The sequence below is a fragment of the Anoplophora glabripennis genome, unplaced genomic scaffold (genome assembly GCF_000390285.2).
Source record: "Anoplophora glabripennis isolate ALB-LARVAE unplaced genomic scaffold, Agla_2.0 scaffold30, whole genome shotgun sequence".
In the NCBI taxonomy this organism is placed as follows: Eukaryota; Metazoa; Arthropoda; class Insecta; order Coleoptera; family Cerambycidae; genus Anoplophora; species Anoplophora glabripennis.
The window spans coordinates 746,872-765,193 of NW_019416226.1; the positions used below are offsets into that span (position 1 = coordinate 746,872).

An 18,322-nucleotide genomic window follows, 5' to 3' on the forward strand; every position below is an offset into this window, starting at 1 on the left:
TGCACTTGCTCTGATTGCTTTTAATATCAAATGGCCGGCGTGGAAGCTTAAAAATGGACTCCCAGGGCGTGCAGGCAAAACGTTGGGCGCGGTATACAAGATTGCGTTTTGTATTTTGCAAAATTCGGTTTCTCTAAATCCTGATTTAATGTATCTATGATGCATGCTATAAATTACAGCAAAGATCGACTCAAATAATGTCAGAGACTGAGATTTATGGTTTATTGGCTCCCAACTAATATTACATCAGTAGTAGAAAGAGATAAAAAAATATAGAATGAAGAAAATGGTTTAATTGATAATATTTCTCGAGAAAAAAAGCTAAAAAACATATTTCTGAAATTATTTTAGGAGAGTGAATATAAGCTGTCTTACGTTAACGGCCCATTAGAATATTTCAGACTACTTCGATTTCAATTTTGAAAATTTGAGCTTTGGGGGTTTTAGCAGTTTTAAATAAATTAATGATGTTATTGTGGCACTTCCGGTTTATCGGAAGTAGCTGTCAACTTCATTATTTTAAAAGGAACACCCCATATACACACAAAAAAGTAAATGGTTGAAATGAACCTAATCAGCTTGTATTGAGTAATTCCTAGTCTCATATATCCGCAAGAAGATATTTATTTGAAATGAAAAATATATATTCTTGTTTGTAGCAAAAAATATTCTTCATTTAATAGCGCCATAGTTCAAAATAAAACTAAATGCATCATTTCAAATAATTTCCACTCTTGTTTTGAGAAAATCACGTTCTCACATTGATTATAATTTGTTCACATGGAGAAAATTTAACAAGCACTTCAATTCTATAATTTACTCAATGTGAATATGCCGATATCTTATGTAAATGATATTCGTTTTCTTGATCCGAGAAATTTACATGGTTTAGATATAATATTTTATTGGCTCTCTTTAAATTACAGAACGTATTAATTTGAATAGAAAAAATATTGATATAAGCTAATCGATTATTCAACACAAAGACTTTCCGACTCGGTACGAATATATGATGTATTCCCAACAAAAAGTAAAAGAAATATTAAGTTTATTAATGGTTCCCTTGAAATCAAATAGTGTTTTTAACGAAATAGATGTTTACATCAAATAGATTAAACCAAATGTTCATAGCGATAAGAATATATATTTATGGTATATAATTATATACCTATATTTACATATGTACATAAATACATTTACATTGGATATTTCGATTATTCCAAATTGTTCCAAAATGCCAATATCGCTGTTTGGGAAAGTTCTTTCAAAGTCCAAGTTAATCTGAAAAAAAAAAACACTATATGAAACAAAACCAAATAAATCAAACTCAAACAAAGCTTAATGTTATACAGAAAATAGTTAAAACTATACACAAGTTAATTTTTGTGAAATGCATAAATGTTAAAGTATTGGGAATATTACAAAACGGGCAAATTTCACTTAGTAAATTCGAATTTTTAATCAATGAAGTAGTTTTTCAGATAATAAAAAGCGACAACTTTTTTATGGCAACACTTGGGAAAATTCATGTATTAAATGAATATCTTTACAAATGATTTTCCGGATAATTTAAATAACTAGAAGCTGATGGGTTAAAAAGTTGACAATATAAATTTAGGGCGAAAAGTCTTATTATTAGAGCAGGATTTGCACTTACCTAAAAATATCTGCACGGTTTCACTAGAAAGTCTCCAATCTGTTACCTAGTAATTACTCCATACTTGCTTCAACTGGTTGTAAAAAGCTTAATTAAGTACACTTTTATACTCTAACTCTTAAAAAACCGTCGTTCTTGCTGTAAACATAAACGCTATTGTACTCTGTAATGCATAGGTATATTTACAACATGCAGTTACTTACCTATGTGCAAAATGCAAATGGCGGCAAATAATGCTGAACTAAACAACGAAACGTTAGGTATGAACTGCTGAACAGAAAAGGAAAAGACGCGAGCTTCAGACAAACGAAACATCTAGAATACGTTGCCTCGGCCAACTTCGCAAAACGCGCCGACGCACTTCACCGTGCCCTCCCACACCTGCATTCAATCTACGCAGTGTCCCACGTAAATGGTTTTACTGGGTGCGCCTGATAAATTTGGAGTGAATCAAATTTGATATTTTACAGAATAATAATAACAACTTTTCATGAATTTTATAAAGTAAATATACACATTTATTTTGAATGGAAGGTGGCAATTCTTTGCAAGATGCAACCGACATTTTATTAAAACTTCATTTAATTATTTGTTTGTATTAATTTGCTAGATGGTACATACTTGTAAAATATTCCTTCAGTGTTATATTTTAATTATTATAAATTTATAAGTTTATTATTGAATAACAAAAAAGTAATAAAGTATCAAGTCAAATACCTAAAGCCAAAAATACCGATTTTGGTCTATTATTATGTTTTTGTATTTTTATATAGAGAGATTATTACTAATAAAGAAAATAGTATAAATGTAAATTAATGTACCTGTTTGATATTTCTATATCAATAATAATTTATTTGCATCTTCTTGAGGAAATTAGCTATTATTGTTAAAGGAATCATATTATTAGAGAAATTAAAATATCTTTTTAGACTGAAGCTAGTTTCTTTTCATCAAGAAACAAGTGGATGTAAAATAGTGAGCCACGTATTCATTTTAATTCCCCAGATCTTTCAATCATGCTCTGTTAAATACTCAAACTGAGAATATATTATTCCCAATGAACTAATATTCCAAGAAAATCAAGAACTACATTTAAGAAATATCGTTTTTTCAAATTAATGATAGTTTCTATCCTTCAAGAAACAAGTGGATCTAAAATAGTGAGCCACGTATTCATTTTAATTCCAGATCTATTTCAATTAAGCTCTGTTAAATACTCAAACTGAGAATATATTATTCCCAGTGGACTAATATTCCAAGAAAATCAAGAACTAAATTGAAGAAACATCATTTTCTTAATTTAATGATATTTTCTCCGTTTGATACCATTGTTCATTTAAAAACTTGAGAAAATCTGCATTCTCTCTTTGAATATTTACTTTTTTGTGTGTATTATTGCATTATCGACAAGATAAATTAAAAGTAAAAAATGTTCAAACTTGCTTGTATCTAAATCTAACTGTTTTAGAGATAACCGACATTTTATAAAAATTTTGACAGATGCAAGCATTTCGAAAATTAATTATACCTTTTTTCGTTTTGGAAGCTTTAACTATTAAAATCACCTGAAGAAAATTATACCAAGTGAGCCATTTTTTAGTTACATTTTGAAAACTTAAAACCATCATAACTTTTTAAATTCAAATGAAACATCCTGTATTTTTTTGCACCATTATAGAGTCAAATTCTCTTTCCACCGATTATTGTAGGGTTTCGATTTTCTCAGATATTTGCGTTTTTCTTACATTCTCGTGAGTAACATTTATTGAACGGCAAATATTGATATTGTCATTCAGTATTCTACAAGTATCAAGTATTTGCTGTATTTGATATTATTTACGCTTGCTATTCTTTAACAACTGTAACGACAACATTAAAAACTAGAGAGAAATTCTAAGGAAACCAAACGAAATGATTTTATAATTTATTCTGTTTCAGTTGCAAACTACCAAATCATAGAAATTCAACTAATATGCTGATTCTACATGATTGTTCTATAGATATAAAATAAATTTAAAATACTTGATATTTGTATATTTGATATACTGAATGACACTACCGATATTTGTCTTTCAAGCCACATCACATTTAATTATATTTTTAATGTAATATTCTTAAGAATGGAAGAAAACCGCAAATATCTGAGAAAATCGAAACTACAACCCCTACAATGTCTATATCGGTGAATAGAGAATTTGATTTTTTATAATATCGTGCAAAAAATACAGGGTATTCCATTTGAATTTAAAGAGTATTGTCGGTTTTACGTTTTTGAAATGTAACTTAAAAAATTGAATACTTAGTATAATTTTCTTCAGGTAATTTTGATAATGTAATGCATCTTATGTTTGTTGTATGTTCCGAAAAGTAAGCGAAAACTTCTAGAACAAAGAAAGACATAAGGAATTTTCGAACCGCTTGCATCCGTCAAAATTATTATAAAATGTCGATTATCTCGAAGACGGTTAGATAGAGGTACAGGGAAGCTTTAACATTTTTGATTTATTTTTAATTTATCTTGTCGATAATGCAATAACATATAGACTGTTACAAATTCGCTTCTCACTACAGGGGTCTCGGAAACAGTAAGAGATACGAGGTAGCTTAAATGAGGGCAGTTTTCGAAATATTTGAAAAAAAAAAACGGAAATCACAGTGTCTAATGACACTTAGAGGTACGATAATTCAATAAACATAGAAATCTAAAAATATATATATATAAATTTGGAACGACTACATTGACGATGAATTTTCGAGACAAAACGTCTGAATGTAGTTCGGGCTGAGGCAGTACAGTATTGGGGGTCATGAAAGTTTGCAAAAAATGTAATAAAACTTCCAGGGTCGTATTTAAAAAAATGAAGTGGATGATGGCCCTCGAGAGACGAAACATTACATTAAAAATTGATTATACCATTCGACAGAGCGCAAAAAGTTGCCATGAGAAAGTATTACTTTTTTAGTATAACCTCAAACAAGACTGAAATGAAACAAAAACGGATTTCCAAAATTTCGTTTTATTTTCAAATATTTCGAAAACTAATCATGTTAGCCTTGATTTTTTAGAGGCATAATGTTGGTCCCCTGATTATGCAACTTTGACCTCATTTAAGCTACTTCGTATCTCTTACCGTTTCCGAGATCCCTGTAGTCAGAAGCGAATTTGTAACAGCCTGTATAGGGTGATCCATTTAAAATAAGTAAGTACCTAGATGGCGACTTCCGGAAGTGCTACAACAATGGCTTAGGGAGCCTCAAGAACATCAGGGCCCAAATTTTGAAAATTCAAATCGAAGTACATAGTCTAAAAGACCCTGTATAAATTACTAAGATCAGACTACTTTTCCTATTGTATCAATTAAATTTGAATAAGGTCGAAACTCTGATTAAAATACCGGTTAACAGTTTTAATAAGCTTGTGTTAAACAGCCTACTTTAAAAGTACTTGATAATATTAGGAAATATAAATATGCGGTGTGATGAATCCGCCTCAATTTTCTCGTTTAGTATATATTAGTCCTAATAATGTCAAAGAAAAAAAAGAATAAAGAAAATAAAAAAATAAAATTTTAGAATAAAAATAGATCTTTTCGAAACTTTGCTGATGATCATTGCTTTTCCACGATATTTTTGAGATCTTCAATAATTTTGGGTAATGGAATACCACTAACGACAGATTCGGGTAGAGCGCGTCAAAATAGTGTCTCCAGATCAGCCTTTTTTTTGTGTGCCTTGTTATCACAGATATAGCTGTGCTATATTTGAATATGAAATAAGTATGGATAAGAAATTAACTTGGTGAAAAGCTATAGTAGGATCATGTTCGATGCAAATAAATCATTGCCTGTAAAAGGATCCAGTGCAGTACGGTTTGAAGGGGTTTAGAAATTGAATAATTTCTGTATGCATTTATTATAAGTCCAATTTGTTTTTAAACTAAACATATGTACTACATTTTACCTCTGTATGCGCCACTGTTGTTTACTTGTTTCTTGGAGGCGGTCTCTGATTTACGACCAAGCTCGCCAGGTTAGTATTTGACGTATAACCGACCACTTCGTACACTCGATGCACCTGGGCGGCTACAGCTACTAAAAGAACACAATCCGTATGATGCGGTATTTCAGATGTTACATTCAATTTCATTTTAAATTTGAAATGGTTCATCTTACGTGTCCTAAAAACGATGACACGATTTTCCTTTGATAAAAAGCCGACAATTTTTTGCTCTACTTTGCATCGAATACGGTGCACTATAATATGGGAAGACAAACACAAAAAAAAACAGATGTGGTGACAGAACATCAAAAAACCATTGGAAAAGAGTAAAAATATCCAAAAATCATTTGGAGAATTATATTGATATTCACTAAGAATATGCATTTATCGATTAAAATTCACTTATTTACATTTTATATTCCATAATCTTAATTTTTTATCCGTATGAATAGAACAACTCTAGGTACATTCATTTTCTTCCTATTCCTTTCTGCTTGGCTTACTCTTCAGCTCAAGCAGGTCCTCAGCGGGGCCTACCGCTTGTCCAGGGCAAATTTACATTCAAATAGCAAGGAATTACGGGTAACTACAAAAAGATCCCAGTCGACAGGAGCGGAGGCACTCAGGTGCACGAATTACTTATAGGCACACGAGCTCGGCTCCGTGTATGCACCAGATCAACTTCGTGCAGCTCGAATGGATGTTATTAGGCTCGTTGCCTTTGAGCCACTGGCGCGGACGACGTGAAATTAGGTGAATTGTTCTAGTTAACGCGCCTCAGTCGTTAAAAGGGCCTTACCAGAACGAAGAAGCTCGCAAGCTGCAGAAGACTAATTACTCAGATGAAGTTATGAGGAATTAATTGGCTCTAGATGAATAGACTGAGTTTATAACCATGAAACATTCACTTTGATGTAGGGGATCCATTCATCGTAACAGAAATTTGACTTAACAATGACGTCAGCGCGATAAAATTTATGATTGGTGGAAGTAGGTAATATCTGAAAACATTAATTGGAACGGGAAAACGCGCGGAAGCCATGTTGTGACGTCATACCACTCGTTAGCGGTTATAGGCCAGTCAATGTTGGTTTTTTGTGTGACAAAAATACTAACAGCATACCACCTGTACCATCATTTAAAAGACAGCCCGTAGATATAGGTATAGTCTTTCCGAAGTCAGCATGCAAAAAGACGTCTAGTAATAGAATTTAATGAGTTTCATAGGCGTCCCTAAAAAAAAATTCTGCTGAAGGTAAAAAAATTATAATAATTTGTATATAATGTGTAGAAAATTTATATTATATGTTCATTTGGTCATCAACATATTTTAATTATTTATGTCCTCAAACAATTATATTGGTGGTAAATTTCGTTTTGTTCTGTTCCAAAAGGTCTCCAAAATGCCATGTTGTAATAATATTATAATTATATGCAATTGTAATATGAATGATTAATAGAAGGTGCCTATAATAAATTAAAATTACCTGTCACACCAAATTCCGCATTGCTGCACTGCACTGCTTGGCAATTTATCAACCACTTGTCATCTGCTGTGATTTATTGTCTAGTAGCCCAATGCAACTGTAATCGTTTTCTTTTGCCCGCGCTCGCATTGTTCAACTGAGCGTATACATTTCTATCGTCACCACGTTTATTTATTTATTTAATTTAATTCATCCAACGGGATGAGAACCCTTTTACAGGATGAATAAAACCAGAAAATATGTAACATAAAAGTAGCATAATTACAATAAAACAGCAAAATGGTATAAAGAAAGACAATAATAATTAATACAAAAAACAGTTTTTTTTTAGTTTTTTGCTTATAAAACCAAAACTACTAGAGCAATCTAAATTCCGTAAATAGAAAAGTTGTAGGAAATCAAATTTCGAATAAAATGAGAGCGAGTCGATCGGTTGATTAGAACCAGAGAAAATACGGAAAAACCGGATTTTTTTTTCAAAAATGTGTTTTATCGATTATTGTCATCAAAATGAGTAGCACTACCGGAGTATACATCTTCTCTCTCGAGTTTTTTTATTTTGTGTGCTGATGTTATCAACTTAATATTTGGTTAATGACAATGTCAGATTAGTTCATTGGAATATCCCAAATTCTAAAACTCGCGTCAAGGCTGTCGCGTCGAGCTCGGAAAAAATCATCGTCGGGCTCGTAAATTCCCCTGGAAAATGCATAGAGCGAGCCGACGCATATTTTTACATATTCGAAACACAATAAGCGATGAACAGGCATAGCGCGGGTTAAGCGTATGCGGAGTGACGACGGTAATGAATTTGAATGCTGATGACATCCACTGATACGGTTTGTGAGAGATATATGGATGCTTCAAAGGGTACAGATAGTTGCCATTCGTCATTGATCTCGTTCGGGACAGATTCGTTTGTTTATTTATGAGATAGAATAGAGGATCGTAGTTTGTTTTCATGCTAAAGATAAAACGTGTTTACCAGGTTTATTAACCCCTTTATATCTGAAAAAATATGCACTACTTTACACGAACAATCTAGAACAAATCAAAGTGTGTACCCTTCTTTAGCAGTTAATTATTTTAAAAGCGAGTGTAGCCTTTTAATGGCGATAATAACAGTTTTGTATCATTGCCACAATTACACAATTTTTCTTGTAAATATAATTAGGGTGAAACGATTAGTCACTACGTTTTTGTCGGTCTTGCGTTTAGTTTGAGTGAAATTTAAAATAATCTGTTTTAGAAAACCACCGTAACTAATACCATTGCGTGTCTAAAAATTCAGTGACCAAAATATGGGTTTGTCTGTGGTATTTGAACAATAGATCAGTATTAAAAACATTATAAATTTTTTTCGTACTCTATTATTACAAGACAAATTTGAAAAGATTTTGTTTCACGTATTGGAAGAACGTTTCATCATGCAAAAGAAACGAAATATTTCTACAACATAGAAAATACTCCACGACTTAATATTTGCTCTGGTATTTTCTTTAAAGAAAGACGTACTTGATCCGCCTTTATCGTTTCCGAGAACGGGATAATAGACAGCCGAACACAATCGGCGAAATGTTTTGAAATTAAGTGGTGCTTGATGCCACTTCAGTTTTTAATTTTGCCCACTATAAATCTCAGTTAGAGATCGAGAAGTTCCGGATCAGGGCAGGATAATAAATACAAACTCTCCACTCTCAGCGCTAATATCTTTAAAGTTATTTATTTTGCCGTTCTCTTAAAGAGTTTCCGGAAGTTTCCCGGTATCACCTTCCTGGAAAAAGTTAAGGAACTTCGACATTAGCAGAGGCAGATGATTAATAAAATGGCTTGGTTATCTATTAGACATTATTTCGAGGTAAAACATAATCATTTTCCGTGTTACTGAATCTTTATAATTTTTTTATAAATAAGTTACAAAATGATGTAAATTTATCTACTACAACTATTAGATTTAATGAAAAAAAGTGTGTTATAAAATTAAATCTCCCTCCTAATAAGTTTCCTGTTACTGGCGTTGTGAAAATGTTTTTGTTTCTTATTTATATACTTTATTGGAAAACTGGACACACAAGCATAATTTCAATGCTTAGGTTCGTATTTTCAGCCTCAAATGAAATATATCAACAATTACTGTAATTTAAATACAGCGGCATTTTATTGCGTAAAAAATTTTACTTATTTGTATTAATTGGTGCAAAATGGATGCAAAATATGAGACAGTAATTGGCAGCAGTAACAAAAAATGTCAGTGTTTTGGTTCACAATAAAATCTACAGTGCAACAGGTAAATCATTTTACTTGATTGGTGAACTGGAACTGAATTTTTATTTAGAAAAACTAATGAACAGGACAGATTACTGAAAGCGAAAATGTGTAGCTCTATTTTGTAGCCAATTAAATGTCAGATCTGAGGGCGTTAATCGCAATGCTCCTGGATCCTGATGAAGTTTTTAGGCAAACGTCGTAAATTCGGTATTAACATCTAGATCTAGAAGTATTATGTGTTTTCATTTGTAGCAATTAGAAAAGGATAAGGCATATAAATGTTGTCTTCTGATAGCGTATCTTATAAAACCAATGACTATTTCTCCTATCAAAAACTCCTGCTGTGGAAAATGACGATCCATCTGTCCACAGTATCTGTTTAAATTATCAGGATTCTCATCTAATCTATGACATTAGCTGACAAAATTCTAATCGTTTGCGCTTATCTTCTGTAAACTCCTCTGATCTTCTATAAGCTCCTGCATCGGTATGGTGTATAATAGTGATCCTTTTTTAATGATCTTTGAACTCGTAGACTATTTTCTGAATTTTCTAAAACAATTTTTCATCACTTTAAAAAGGCTCTCAAAATAAGTAATATATGCTTTGTTGCATAACAAAATTAACTTTCAATAGGTAGTTACAAAAAGAAAATGTGAACCTTACCTTCTTGCAGTTTTTTTATTTTTATTTTTTTACATAAAGAGAAAATATTTCATACTTTTCAGCTTCTGTGTAACCCATAGACCTTATAAACTACTGGACTCGCCCAACTGTCATTTCGCCTATATAAATGGTAATCGCTCAGACGTGTGCGAGAGAGATGGAGCTAGTAATGGCTTAAGCTTCGTTCACAGAATTTCGACTGCAGCGCGCTACATTTAATTCAACCAATCAGCTAGCTATACTCGATTCCTTACCCCTTTTCTGTTGGGCCGTATTCAAAGACTTTATAAAAATAATATAGACACCAAAAGACAAAAAAAATCATTTTTCCAGTAGGTATGTGTGTTTTCCAGTGTAGGTATATAAAAGGGTTTATTATATTACTGGCCTAATCACAATACAATATTTGAATTGTTTTAGCTATAATATTCCAAATAGTTTTTATAGTGCCTTATTTATGTATTTCTCCATTTATTTTCCTCATATCGTAAACTCGATCGGTTAAAATTACTGCAAGCTCTTCTGACGTAGTTGTTTCAAATATTTCATATTTTCTTGCTTGCAGTACTGTATAAATTGAAACTATGTCGATGCTTTCTTCGTTCAACATATTATTTGAAGAGAATTTTTGTTAAGCACATTTCAGTTAAAACTTTTTCGTTATATTCGGTTTGATGTTAAAAAAATAATTTGAAGAGTACCTAACACATTTAAAGCGGCAAAATTTGGACGTTAAAATGACATTTTATTTTGGGGATGGGGGAAATAATATAATCTAATAAGTTATCATCGGAGACAACTCCACTTGGTCATTATTTTCAGAAAGATGCGAAAAGTATAAACATGTTGGTACCATCATAACTTCTTCCCTATCTATGAAATTTAATTTTTTCTCTTCTTAAACGTCTCGCAGAACACGATTGCACCATATTTAGTTTTTACGAATTTTTCACATACACTAGCTAAATCACACAAAAATTCAAGAAATCATCATCCAACCAAAATATACAACCAAATGTGTAAATCCTTACTTAATTGGAAAAAGGCAGAAATACCTGAAAGAGACAACAACAATTATAGTCTTTCCGATTTTGAAAAACTTGTTCCCATATTTATTTAGCCATACCCATATGCAGGTCTGGTCGAATAAACGTGGAGGTTGTAGAAATGTATACGACCAGTTGAAGAATACACACAACCACAGCCGCACTAGGCGACTGGGCCATAAATTTCAGTTGTTGACAAATTGCCTAACAATGCAGTTAGCAATGCGGAATTATTTTATTGTTGATTATTTTTATTCAATAACTTTTCTAACCTAAACTAACAACCTTTCATCATCCTTTCCTGGCAAGGATATGTTCAGCCTTACCGTTCATCATCGTGCAACTTTTGTATTTCACATTTTTTTTATAACTCTAAAAACAATAAAGTTAATGGGGGGGGGCAAAATAGAAAAAATCACCCTGTACGTGACAGCAATAACAAATCAGCACGGCTGACATAGGGCTTCCCGGTACGACACGATACCGATATTTTTGTAAATTATCGATATCGCATTGAATCATGATTGAATTTATCGTCTTGTATTGATATTCATATTATTTTTGTAATATTATCGTATCGATATTGATTTCAATACGTTATTGATACGATATTCAATATTTATTGATATAAAATAGTTGAAATTTATTTTTTTACTAGAAAAATTGCAGTAAATTTGAATGTTTTACGTAAAAAATATTAAAATTATACCAAATTCGAAAGTACAACATTTATATTAATTTATTTATTTAATTTAAATGAAGATATAATATGAAAAAAGAAAAAATATCTATAAAATATTTTATGGAGACAAGAACAAAAAACTTAAGTGTTAAAAGATTAAATTGAACAAAAAAATTTATTTTACACTACAAATTAACTTCGCAAATTTCTTTTTTCAATGAACTTTTCATCCACCTGTTGTTTAAAATTAGAGCCTGAACACTTTCATCCTTTAAAGAACACCTATTTTAGTTAGAACTAAAACTGCTTCTGAGAATAGTCTCTCTACAGGCGTGGATTAGAAAAGTCCAGTGTAATTCTACAATTCCTGTCAAATAAGAATTCTTTAGTATTACCAAACCTCCAAGCATCAACTTTCGCGCTCATTTTTCTTAATTTAGTCCCCATTCAAGCGAACTTATTCATTGATGTTTTAAAAAAGTAATTACTCTCATACTAACCGATCAATCATAATATTTTTGTACCGAAAAAATAAAAGAAAATTATTTTACGCATACAAAAATTTGTGCATAGACGGTAAAAGTGGTCTATGAGAAATATAACGAATCCTACCTCCCATGTGTTAATTCTTTAAACATTGAAAATTAATTTCTAAAAAACGAAATGGTCAATCGATTTAAAATTTAAATATGTTATTGAGAACTGCTTTAACTATTGAACTAAAAAATTGCGTACGTGTCTTAGGCCTAGATTTTATTCGAAGGAACTACCTTAAGCCGGACCTGTTCAAAGTATGCGCGATCAGATTACCTCGCACACTCCACTTCCCCGCAATTTGACTTCATCGGTTCCCATGCTTTGGGATAGGAAACGTACACTCTAGGTGCTCTGTGACATATAATATTGTTGCGAATAGGAAGAAGAGAGAGAGAGAAAAGAAGATGAACTCACGATGCGGTGCGTTGGCCGTGAGTGCAGCATTCTTTGTTAAGTATATTGTGACGAGAATTTGTTTACAAATATGTATTTTCTTTTTTATAGATATTGTTTTATATATTCATTTTGTGCGATTCGCGCTTTTGTCTAGATCAATATTATTCGATATTATTGACAACACATTACTGACGATACAATAATTATCGTCAATATTTTAAAACTTAATATCGTATTCTTGCAAATATTGTCGAAAATCGATATGATATCCATACGATATCGATATTTTTATCGAATATCGGGAAGCCCTAGGCTGACATCTTTTCATTTTGATTTTAATGATTCAAAATGTCAGGTTTTATATTTAATTTTATTCACAATTGGTGTGAAATTTTCTTACCGAATTCCGCACTTGCTTAAATTCCGGGAAATTTCTTCTTGGTTAGAAAATTCAGATTCAGTCAGATTAGACAAAACGGTCATTCAGTCATTATTATTGGTAGAAAATTATCCCTGGTTTTCGACTTCGAAAAACCTGATCTCGAATAAATTTCGAGAAAATATCCTTTCCTATTTATAATTAACGGTAATAGTATTGTCCATTCCGCTGTGTTATTTATGTGACAGGGCTGATCAGTCGGTCAAAGCCGGGCGGATCTCTTTGGCTTTGAGTTCGGCCACAATTAATAATAAAGTCGGGGGTCTCCCTCAGAGACAAGTTTCCCTTATCCTACAGCGCTGGTCGAAATCAGCAACAAAGGTAATGCCACGGATGGATCAGGACTTCCGGTGGTGGAACTTCGCTTTTCCGCTCGCCGCACGGCCAATAGCTGCTAATCTGTGGATTTTCTCCTTATCACTTTTTCGGTAGCGGCGATTAATTTCGGCAATCTCGTACCGACGGAAGACGTTGATGGTGTTTATTCTTACCCGTTTATCTCGAAGAAAATGAAAGTAAAGCGATGTAAAGGGTGGAACTATAATAAAATTGAGCTTGTACATACAAAGAAGACGCACGTACAAAACTTATAATACCTACAAAATTTGTTTTGGTTGATTGGTTTCCTATTACAAATCTTTAGACAATTCTAAGGAGTCCGTCCTAGTTTAACTTTACTAAACAAACTTTCCCTCTTAATAGCGATGCTTTTACGAAAACAATCTCGTTTTTTACTCCGATTGGACTAGACGGTGAACGGTTGATTAAATCGGGGCGATCAATTATACTCTAAAAATAAAGGGACAAAGGGGAATAACAAAAGCGGTTGAGTCGTCGGGATGGAGATTTAAATTTGAGGACGAGCTTGTAGCAAAATAAATTTAGAAAGAGCGGTTCGCATATTTTTTGTAATTTTCGTGTCATTGATCACTGACTGCTACAGGGTTGCCAAATGATAATATTTGATAATATCCATTGAATTTAAATGTTATTGGAGCTAGGAATATCTCTATACAGGGTGTTTCATAATTAACAGCGCAAATAATAGCTTTATGTACACGATACTAGAAGCAAAAAGTCTTAGTAAACATGGGTCCGCAAACGCACCGTTTTCGAGGTATAGGGTGTAAAAAAAATGATTTTTTTTTTGTTTCTGAAGATATCTCAGGAACCTTTGAGATACAGAACTCGAATTTTGCAATAAATTGGCATTTTGAAAGCCTATTTTAAACTGTTAATGTTTTCTACACAAAAAGGTACTCATCATCAAAAGCTCTAACGCGAACCGTTTACAAGATAATTGGCGTTTTATGATGGAAAACATTATAAAAGAAAGTATTTCAAAATTAAGCAAATAAATAACAAAAATCACAACAGTTGTTGAAAATGGCCTCCTCCGACGGTTATGCAGGCTTCCAACCTACGTCTGCAATACGATTTGCAAGACTCCAGGACCTAAGAGGAAGCTACTTTCAACCACTATTGTGATTTTTGTTGTTAATTTGCTAAGTTTTGAAATAATTTTTTTCTTGTTGTCACTTTCTTTTAAGTTTTCCACCATAAAACGCTATTTATCTTCGCGTTTTGAAGATAAGTACCTTTTTTTGTAGAAAACATTGGTGGTTTAAAATAACAGGTCGATTTTTGATCGAAGGGCGACATCTTTTCATATAAATTTCTTGTTACAGACTGTACCCCCCTAGGGAGGGGGGGGGGGGCAACCTACCAAAAACATATACCAGACATAATCTGGACGACAAATTTTAGCTATGCTCCCTAAATATTCGACTAAGTACGTTAAACATTTAAAGTAGTTTTAAAAACGGACCAACAGTTTTATCGCAGCTGAGAGAGAAAAAAAATTGCAAATAAATTTGTAAAAAGTAGTTTTTTTATTAACAACCTGTATCTCCGAAACTAATTGGTCAAATTCAAAAAATAAAACACATTTGTGTAGAGAATTTCGGAAAAATAATTTTTCTGAGAGTTATTCGCTCTGTTTCGTTTCAAAAGCCCACCCTGTATGTATATCATAAATCAGTGTATTGTTTTTTCTACGTTTTAATAGTTTTCCAATTTTTTCTACTTCGCAATTTGTTCAAATCAGGAATAGCACAACGTGTAGTGAGAGATTAACAGCGCGTGTAAATAATACTTTAGTAAAAAAATCGCTGACGATTTCTCTATTAGAGCATAAACTCGCTATTTGAAACCGTTTCAGCTGGCTTCTGTAGGATATACCAATCCAGCGGCTCAAGCCGCGATAACCCCGAGGCATAAATTTAATGAGTTATCAAAGCTGGAATACGATTCGGATTTAAACAGGCCCCAAAATTGAAACTAAGCAAGCAATTAATTATCTAAGGCTGACGAGAAAGGAACTGACCATATCTTTACCTTGACTACCGATTTAACACCTGTGGAGGCCAACGCTTTACTAACCTCCAGTTCCACTACAGTGCGATGAAAAAAAAATACGGATTCCAAAGTTGACGAGCTATGAAGTATTTTATCTTGAAAAAAAAAAGAGTAGAATAGATAATATCCTTGCAGGGCAAGGAAAGAATTGATGGTTCGCTAAACCAATAAATAAATTAATAAATGTTTGAAAAAGAAACACATTAGAGTTTTTACAGACCACCCAGTTGTATCGCGTTCTACAAGACTGATCCAAAACTTTTGTGGCTTCTAAGAGCAAGTCGACCGTTCGTATACCACAGCGTTACGTTAGAAAACATAATCGTGAGTGCTGGTCTATTAATAGTCGCTTATTAACTAAAACATGGAACAGCGACATTGATATACTTTTTTAAATATAAAGTGACTTTGTTTGATGTCACTAGGTGCTGGTTGTATTTGTTTTGTTTTGCAAATTAGTGACGCAAATGAAATGTACTTCGCTCTCTGTACGCAGCTGATATTTCTTTCTTTCAGTGTGTGTACAGGCTGTTTCGTGAAGAATGGAAGATTCTAAAGATTAATATACAGAAGCCTTAATGACATGCTCCACATTTTAAATCTACAATGTCTCAAATGACAATATTTCAAAAATGATTTCACCAATCACACTGAAAGTTTTATCGCTTATATTATGTTAAAGGCGATAATTCAAAAATATGATTCATTTTTTTTTCACCAGTGGAAAACGCTATTTGTAGGTTAACACTCCTCAGAATATATCAGAAGTAATAAAACAAACTATAAAATTAAATTCGAGGACCTTTACAAAACGCAATAAATCCACAATTTATGGTTTTTATGAACGTAACAACAGATATGTACTTAATTTTTGGCAAAAGTCAGCAAATCGGTCTTTCCTAAGGTTCTAAAATCCAGATTACAAAATACAAGAAATAGTTCATAGCAAGTAAATACACTCCTATGGAGCAAAATTAAACATATTTTTTTGCATTTTGATTAATAATATAAAACTGATTGATAAAACAGTTTGATAGAAATTTGTTTATTTAAATATTGGAAACGTTGTTAGAGGAGAGTTACCCAAAACGGGACAGTATCATAAGATGGGACATATCAATATATCAAACATATTCAGATTATAAGAGCCATATATGTACTCTTATATGAACCTCTTCTAGTCTGCTACGAAATTGCACGAGTGAATTGTGCTGCTTCGCTCACATAGTCCCCCCACTCCTCTTTGACTCTGCTCTGTTCCTGTGAAATGTATCAATCTTTTTGCATCAGAACAGTTAAAATACATTTCCGATTTAAATAAATTTTCATACTTATAAAGTCTTTGTTTCAAACAATTAAAATCACTTTTAATTGTTATTGTACTGTGCGTTGTTTTACCGTAAACGCACTTCAACTTTGAGCTTTCATATCTCGATGACGATTCATCATATCCACAAGATCAAAAGTGGATTTTGTTCGTCAATCCTTCCTCTATTTGATCCTATAATTAGATTTGATGAATATGCGAATACGGTAACAAATCACATGATGTTTTCGCAATACTACAAAAAACACAAACTACAAAAACATAAAAAAATTAAAAATAAAATTTAAAAAAAAAGTAATAATATATCGCGAAAGGAAAATATGTAGACTTTACAATTCATGTACATTTTTTTGTGTATAAAAACCATTGTAAATATGTAAAAAGTCTATGTAAATTTCCACAATTTCTATCAGGGCATGGAAAAACGAACTAGACTCGGTAAAAACAGAGGCCAATGGTCAGGAAACTATTCATCGGTCTATATATCGACCCATTTGTGGCCTAATTCTTGGCATCTCCCCTATTCAGTAGCCCTATGCTTTGTTGTAATTGAAACTAGCCCGTCCTCGTATCCAGCGCCGTGTTACGTCACGACACTGTTTTGATTTTCTATCCTACAAATAATATTTTTGATGGATTATACCGAACCAACAACGCCATACGCGGTCCCATTAGCATATGTTTTCCTTGATTTATGATGTAAATTTAATGGAATAGCATGGAAGGAAGCCCCGCGTAAATGTAAACCGGGCAATGGCATTAAAAGATTGTCTTCTAGAAATAGTCATAAAATTTTAAGTATTTCGAATGCGCTATTAATGTCCATCTAAGAGAATTGCCTGGTTTCCGTTTGAAGATGTTCTTAGTAATGGGTAGTTTTATTAAGGAGAAATTTGGGTCTTTAGTTTTAATTAGTTTTTGAATTAAATTAGAAAGTTATAGAGGGTGAGTTACTATTTTCATTGTTGTCAAATCTCATCTTGCTTGATTCCAATACACTGATGCAAAAAATTAGAGGGTCAAAAGAATCCGTGATTTTTTACAGACTGTATTTAGGTGAAAAATAGTCGTATCGGGAATTAAAGAAAAGCATTTTGAAGCTCTAAGATTCTAGTTTTTAGATCTTTCAGTTTAAATTTTTTAGGAGCTACGGTTATCATCTTTTTTTTTTCCAGGGACTTGGAAATTTTTTTTTCAGCTAAGCCATTGCATGGACCAGATAGTTGAAATTTTTTTCAAAAAGGGGTAGTTTTGAAAAAAACTGTTTTTTAAGTGGTTACAGACTGCATAAAAATTAATTAGAAATTTGTCTCAAAAAACGGTATGAATCGGGGTTGAAATCTAGTTTGGGTCAACTTAAGTTGATGAACAGAGGCATAGGACGGAAAAGCCGAATCGTG

The 18,322-nt window shown here is 32.4% G+C and overlaps 1 protein-coding gene and 1 long non-coding RNA gene across 2 annotated transcripts in view; one reads left to right on the forward strand and one right to left on the reverse strand.

Moving 5' to 3' along the window:
• Positions 1-18,322, forward strand: part of LOC108913167 (Krueppel-like factor 9) — a 527,739-nt gene that overhangs the window by 33,411 nt on the left and 476,006 nt on the right. The gene's annotated exons all lie outside the window — the stretch shown is intronic.
• Positions 1,160-1,955, reverse strand: LOC111691605. Its single transcript, XR_002762997.1, has 3 exons — positions 1,861-1,955; positions 1,658-1,795; positions 1,160-1,281 (listed from the first exon to the last, which is right to left on the reverse strand). It is a non-coding gene; the product is annotated as an uncharacterized LOC111691605 (long non-coding RNA).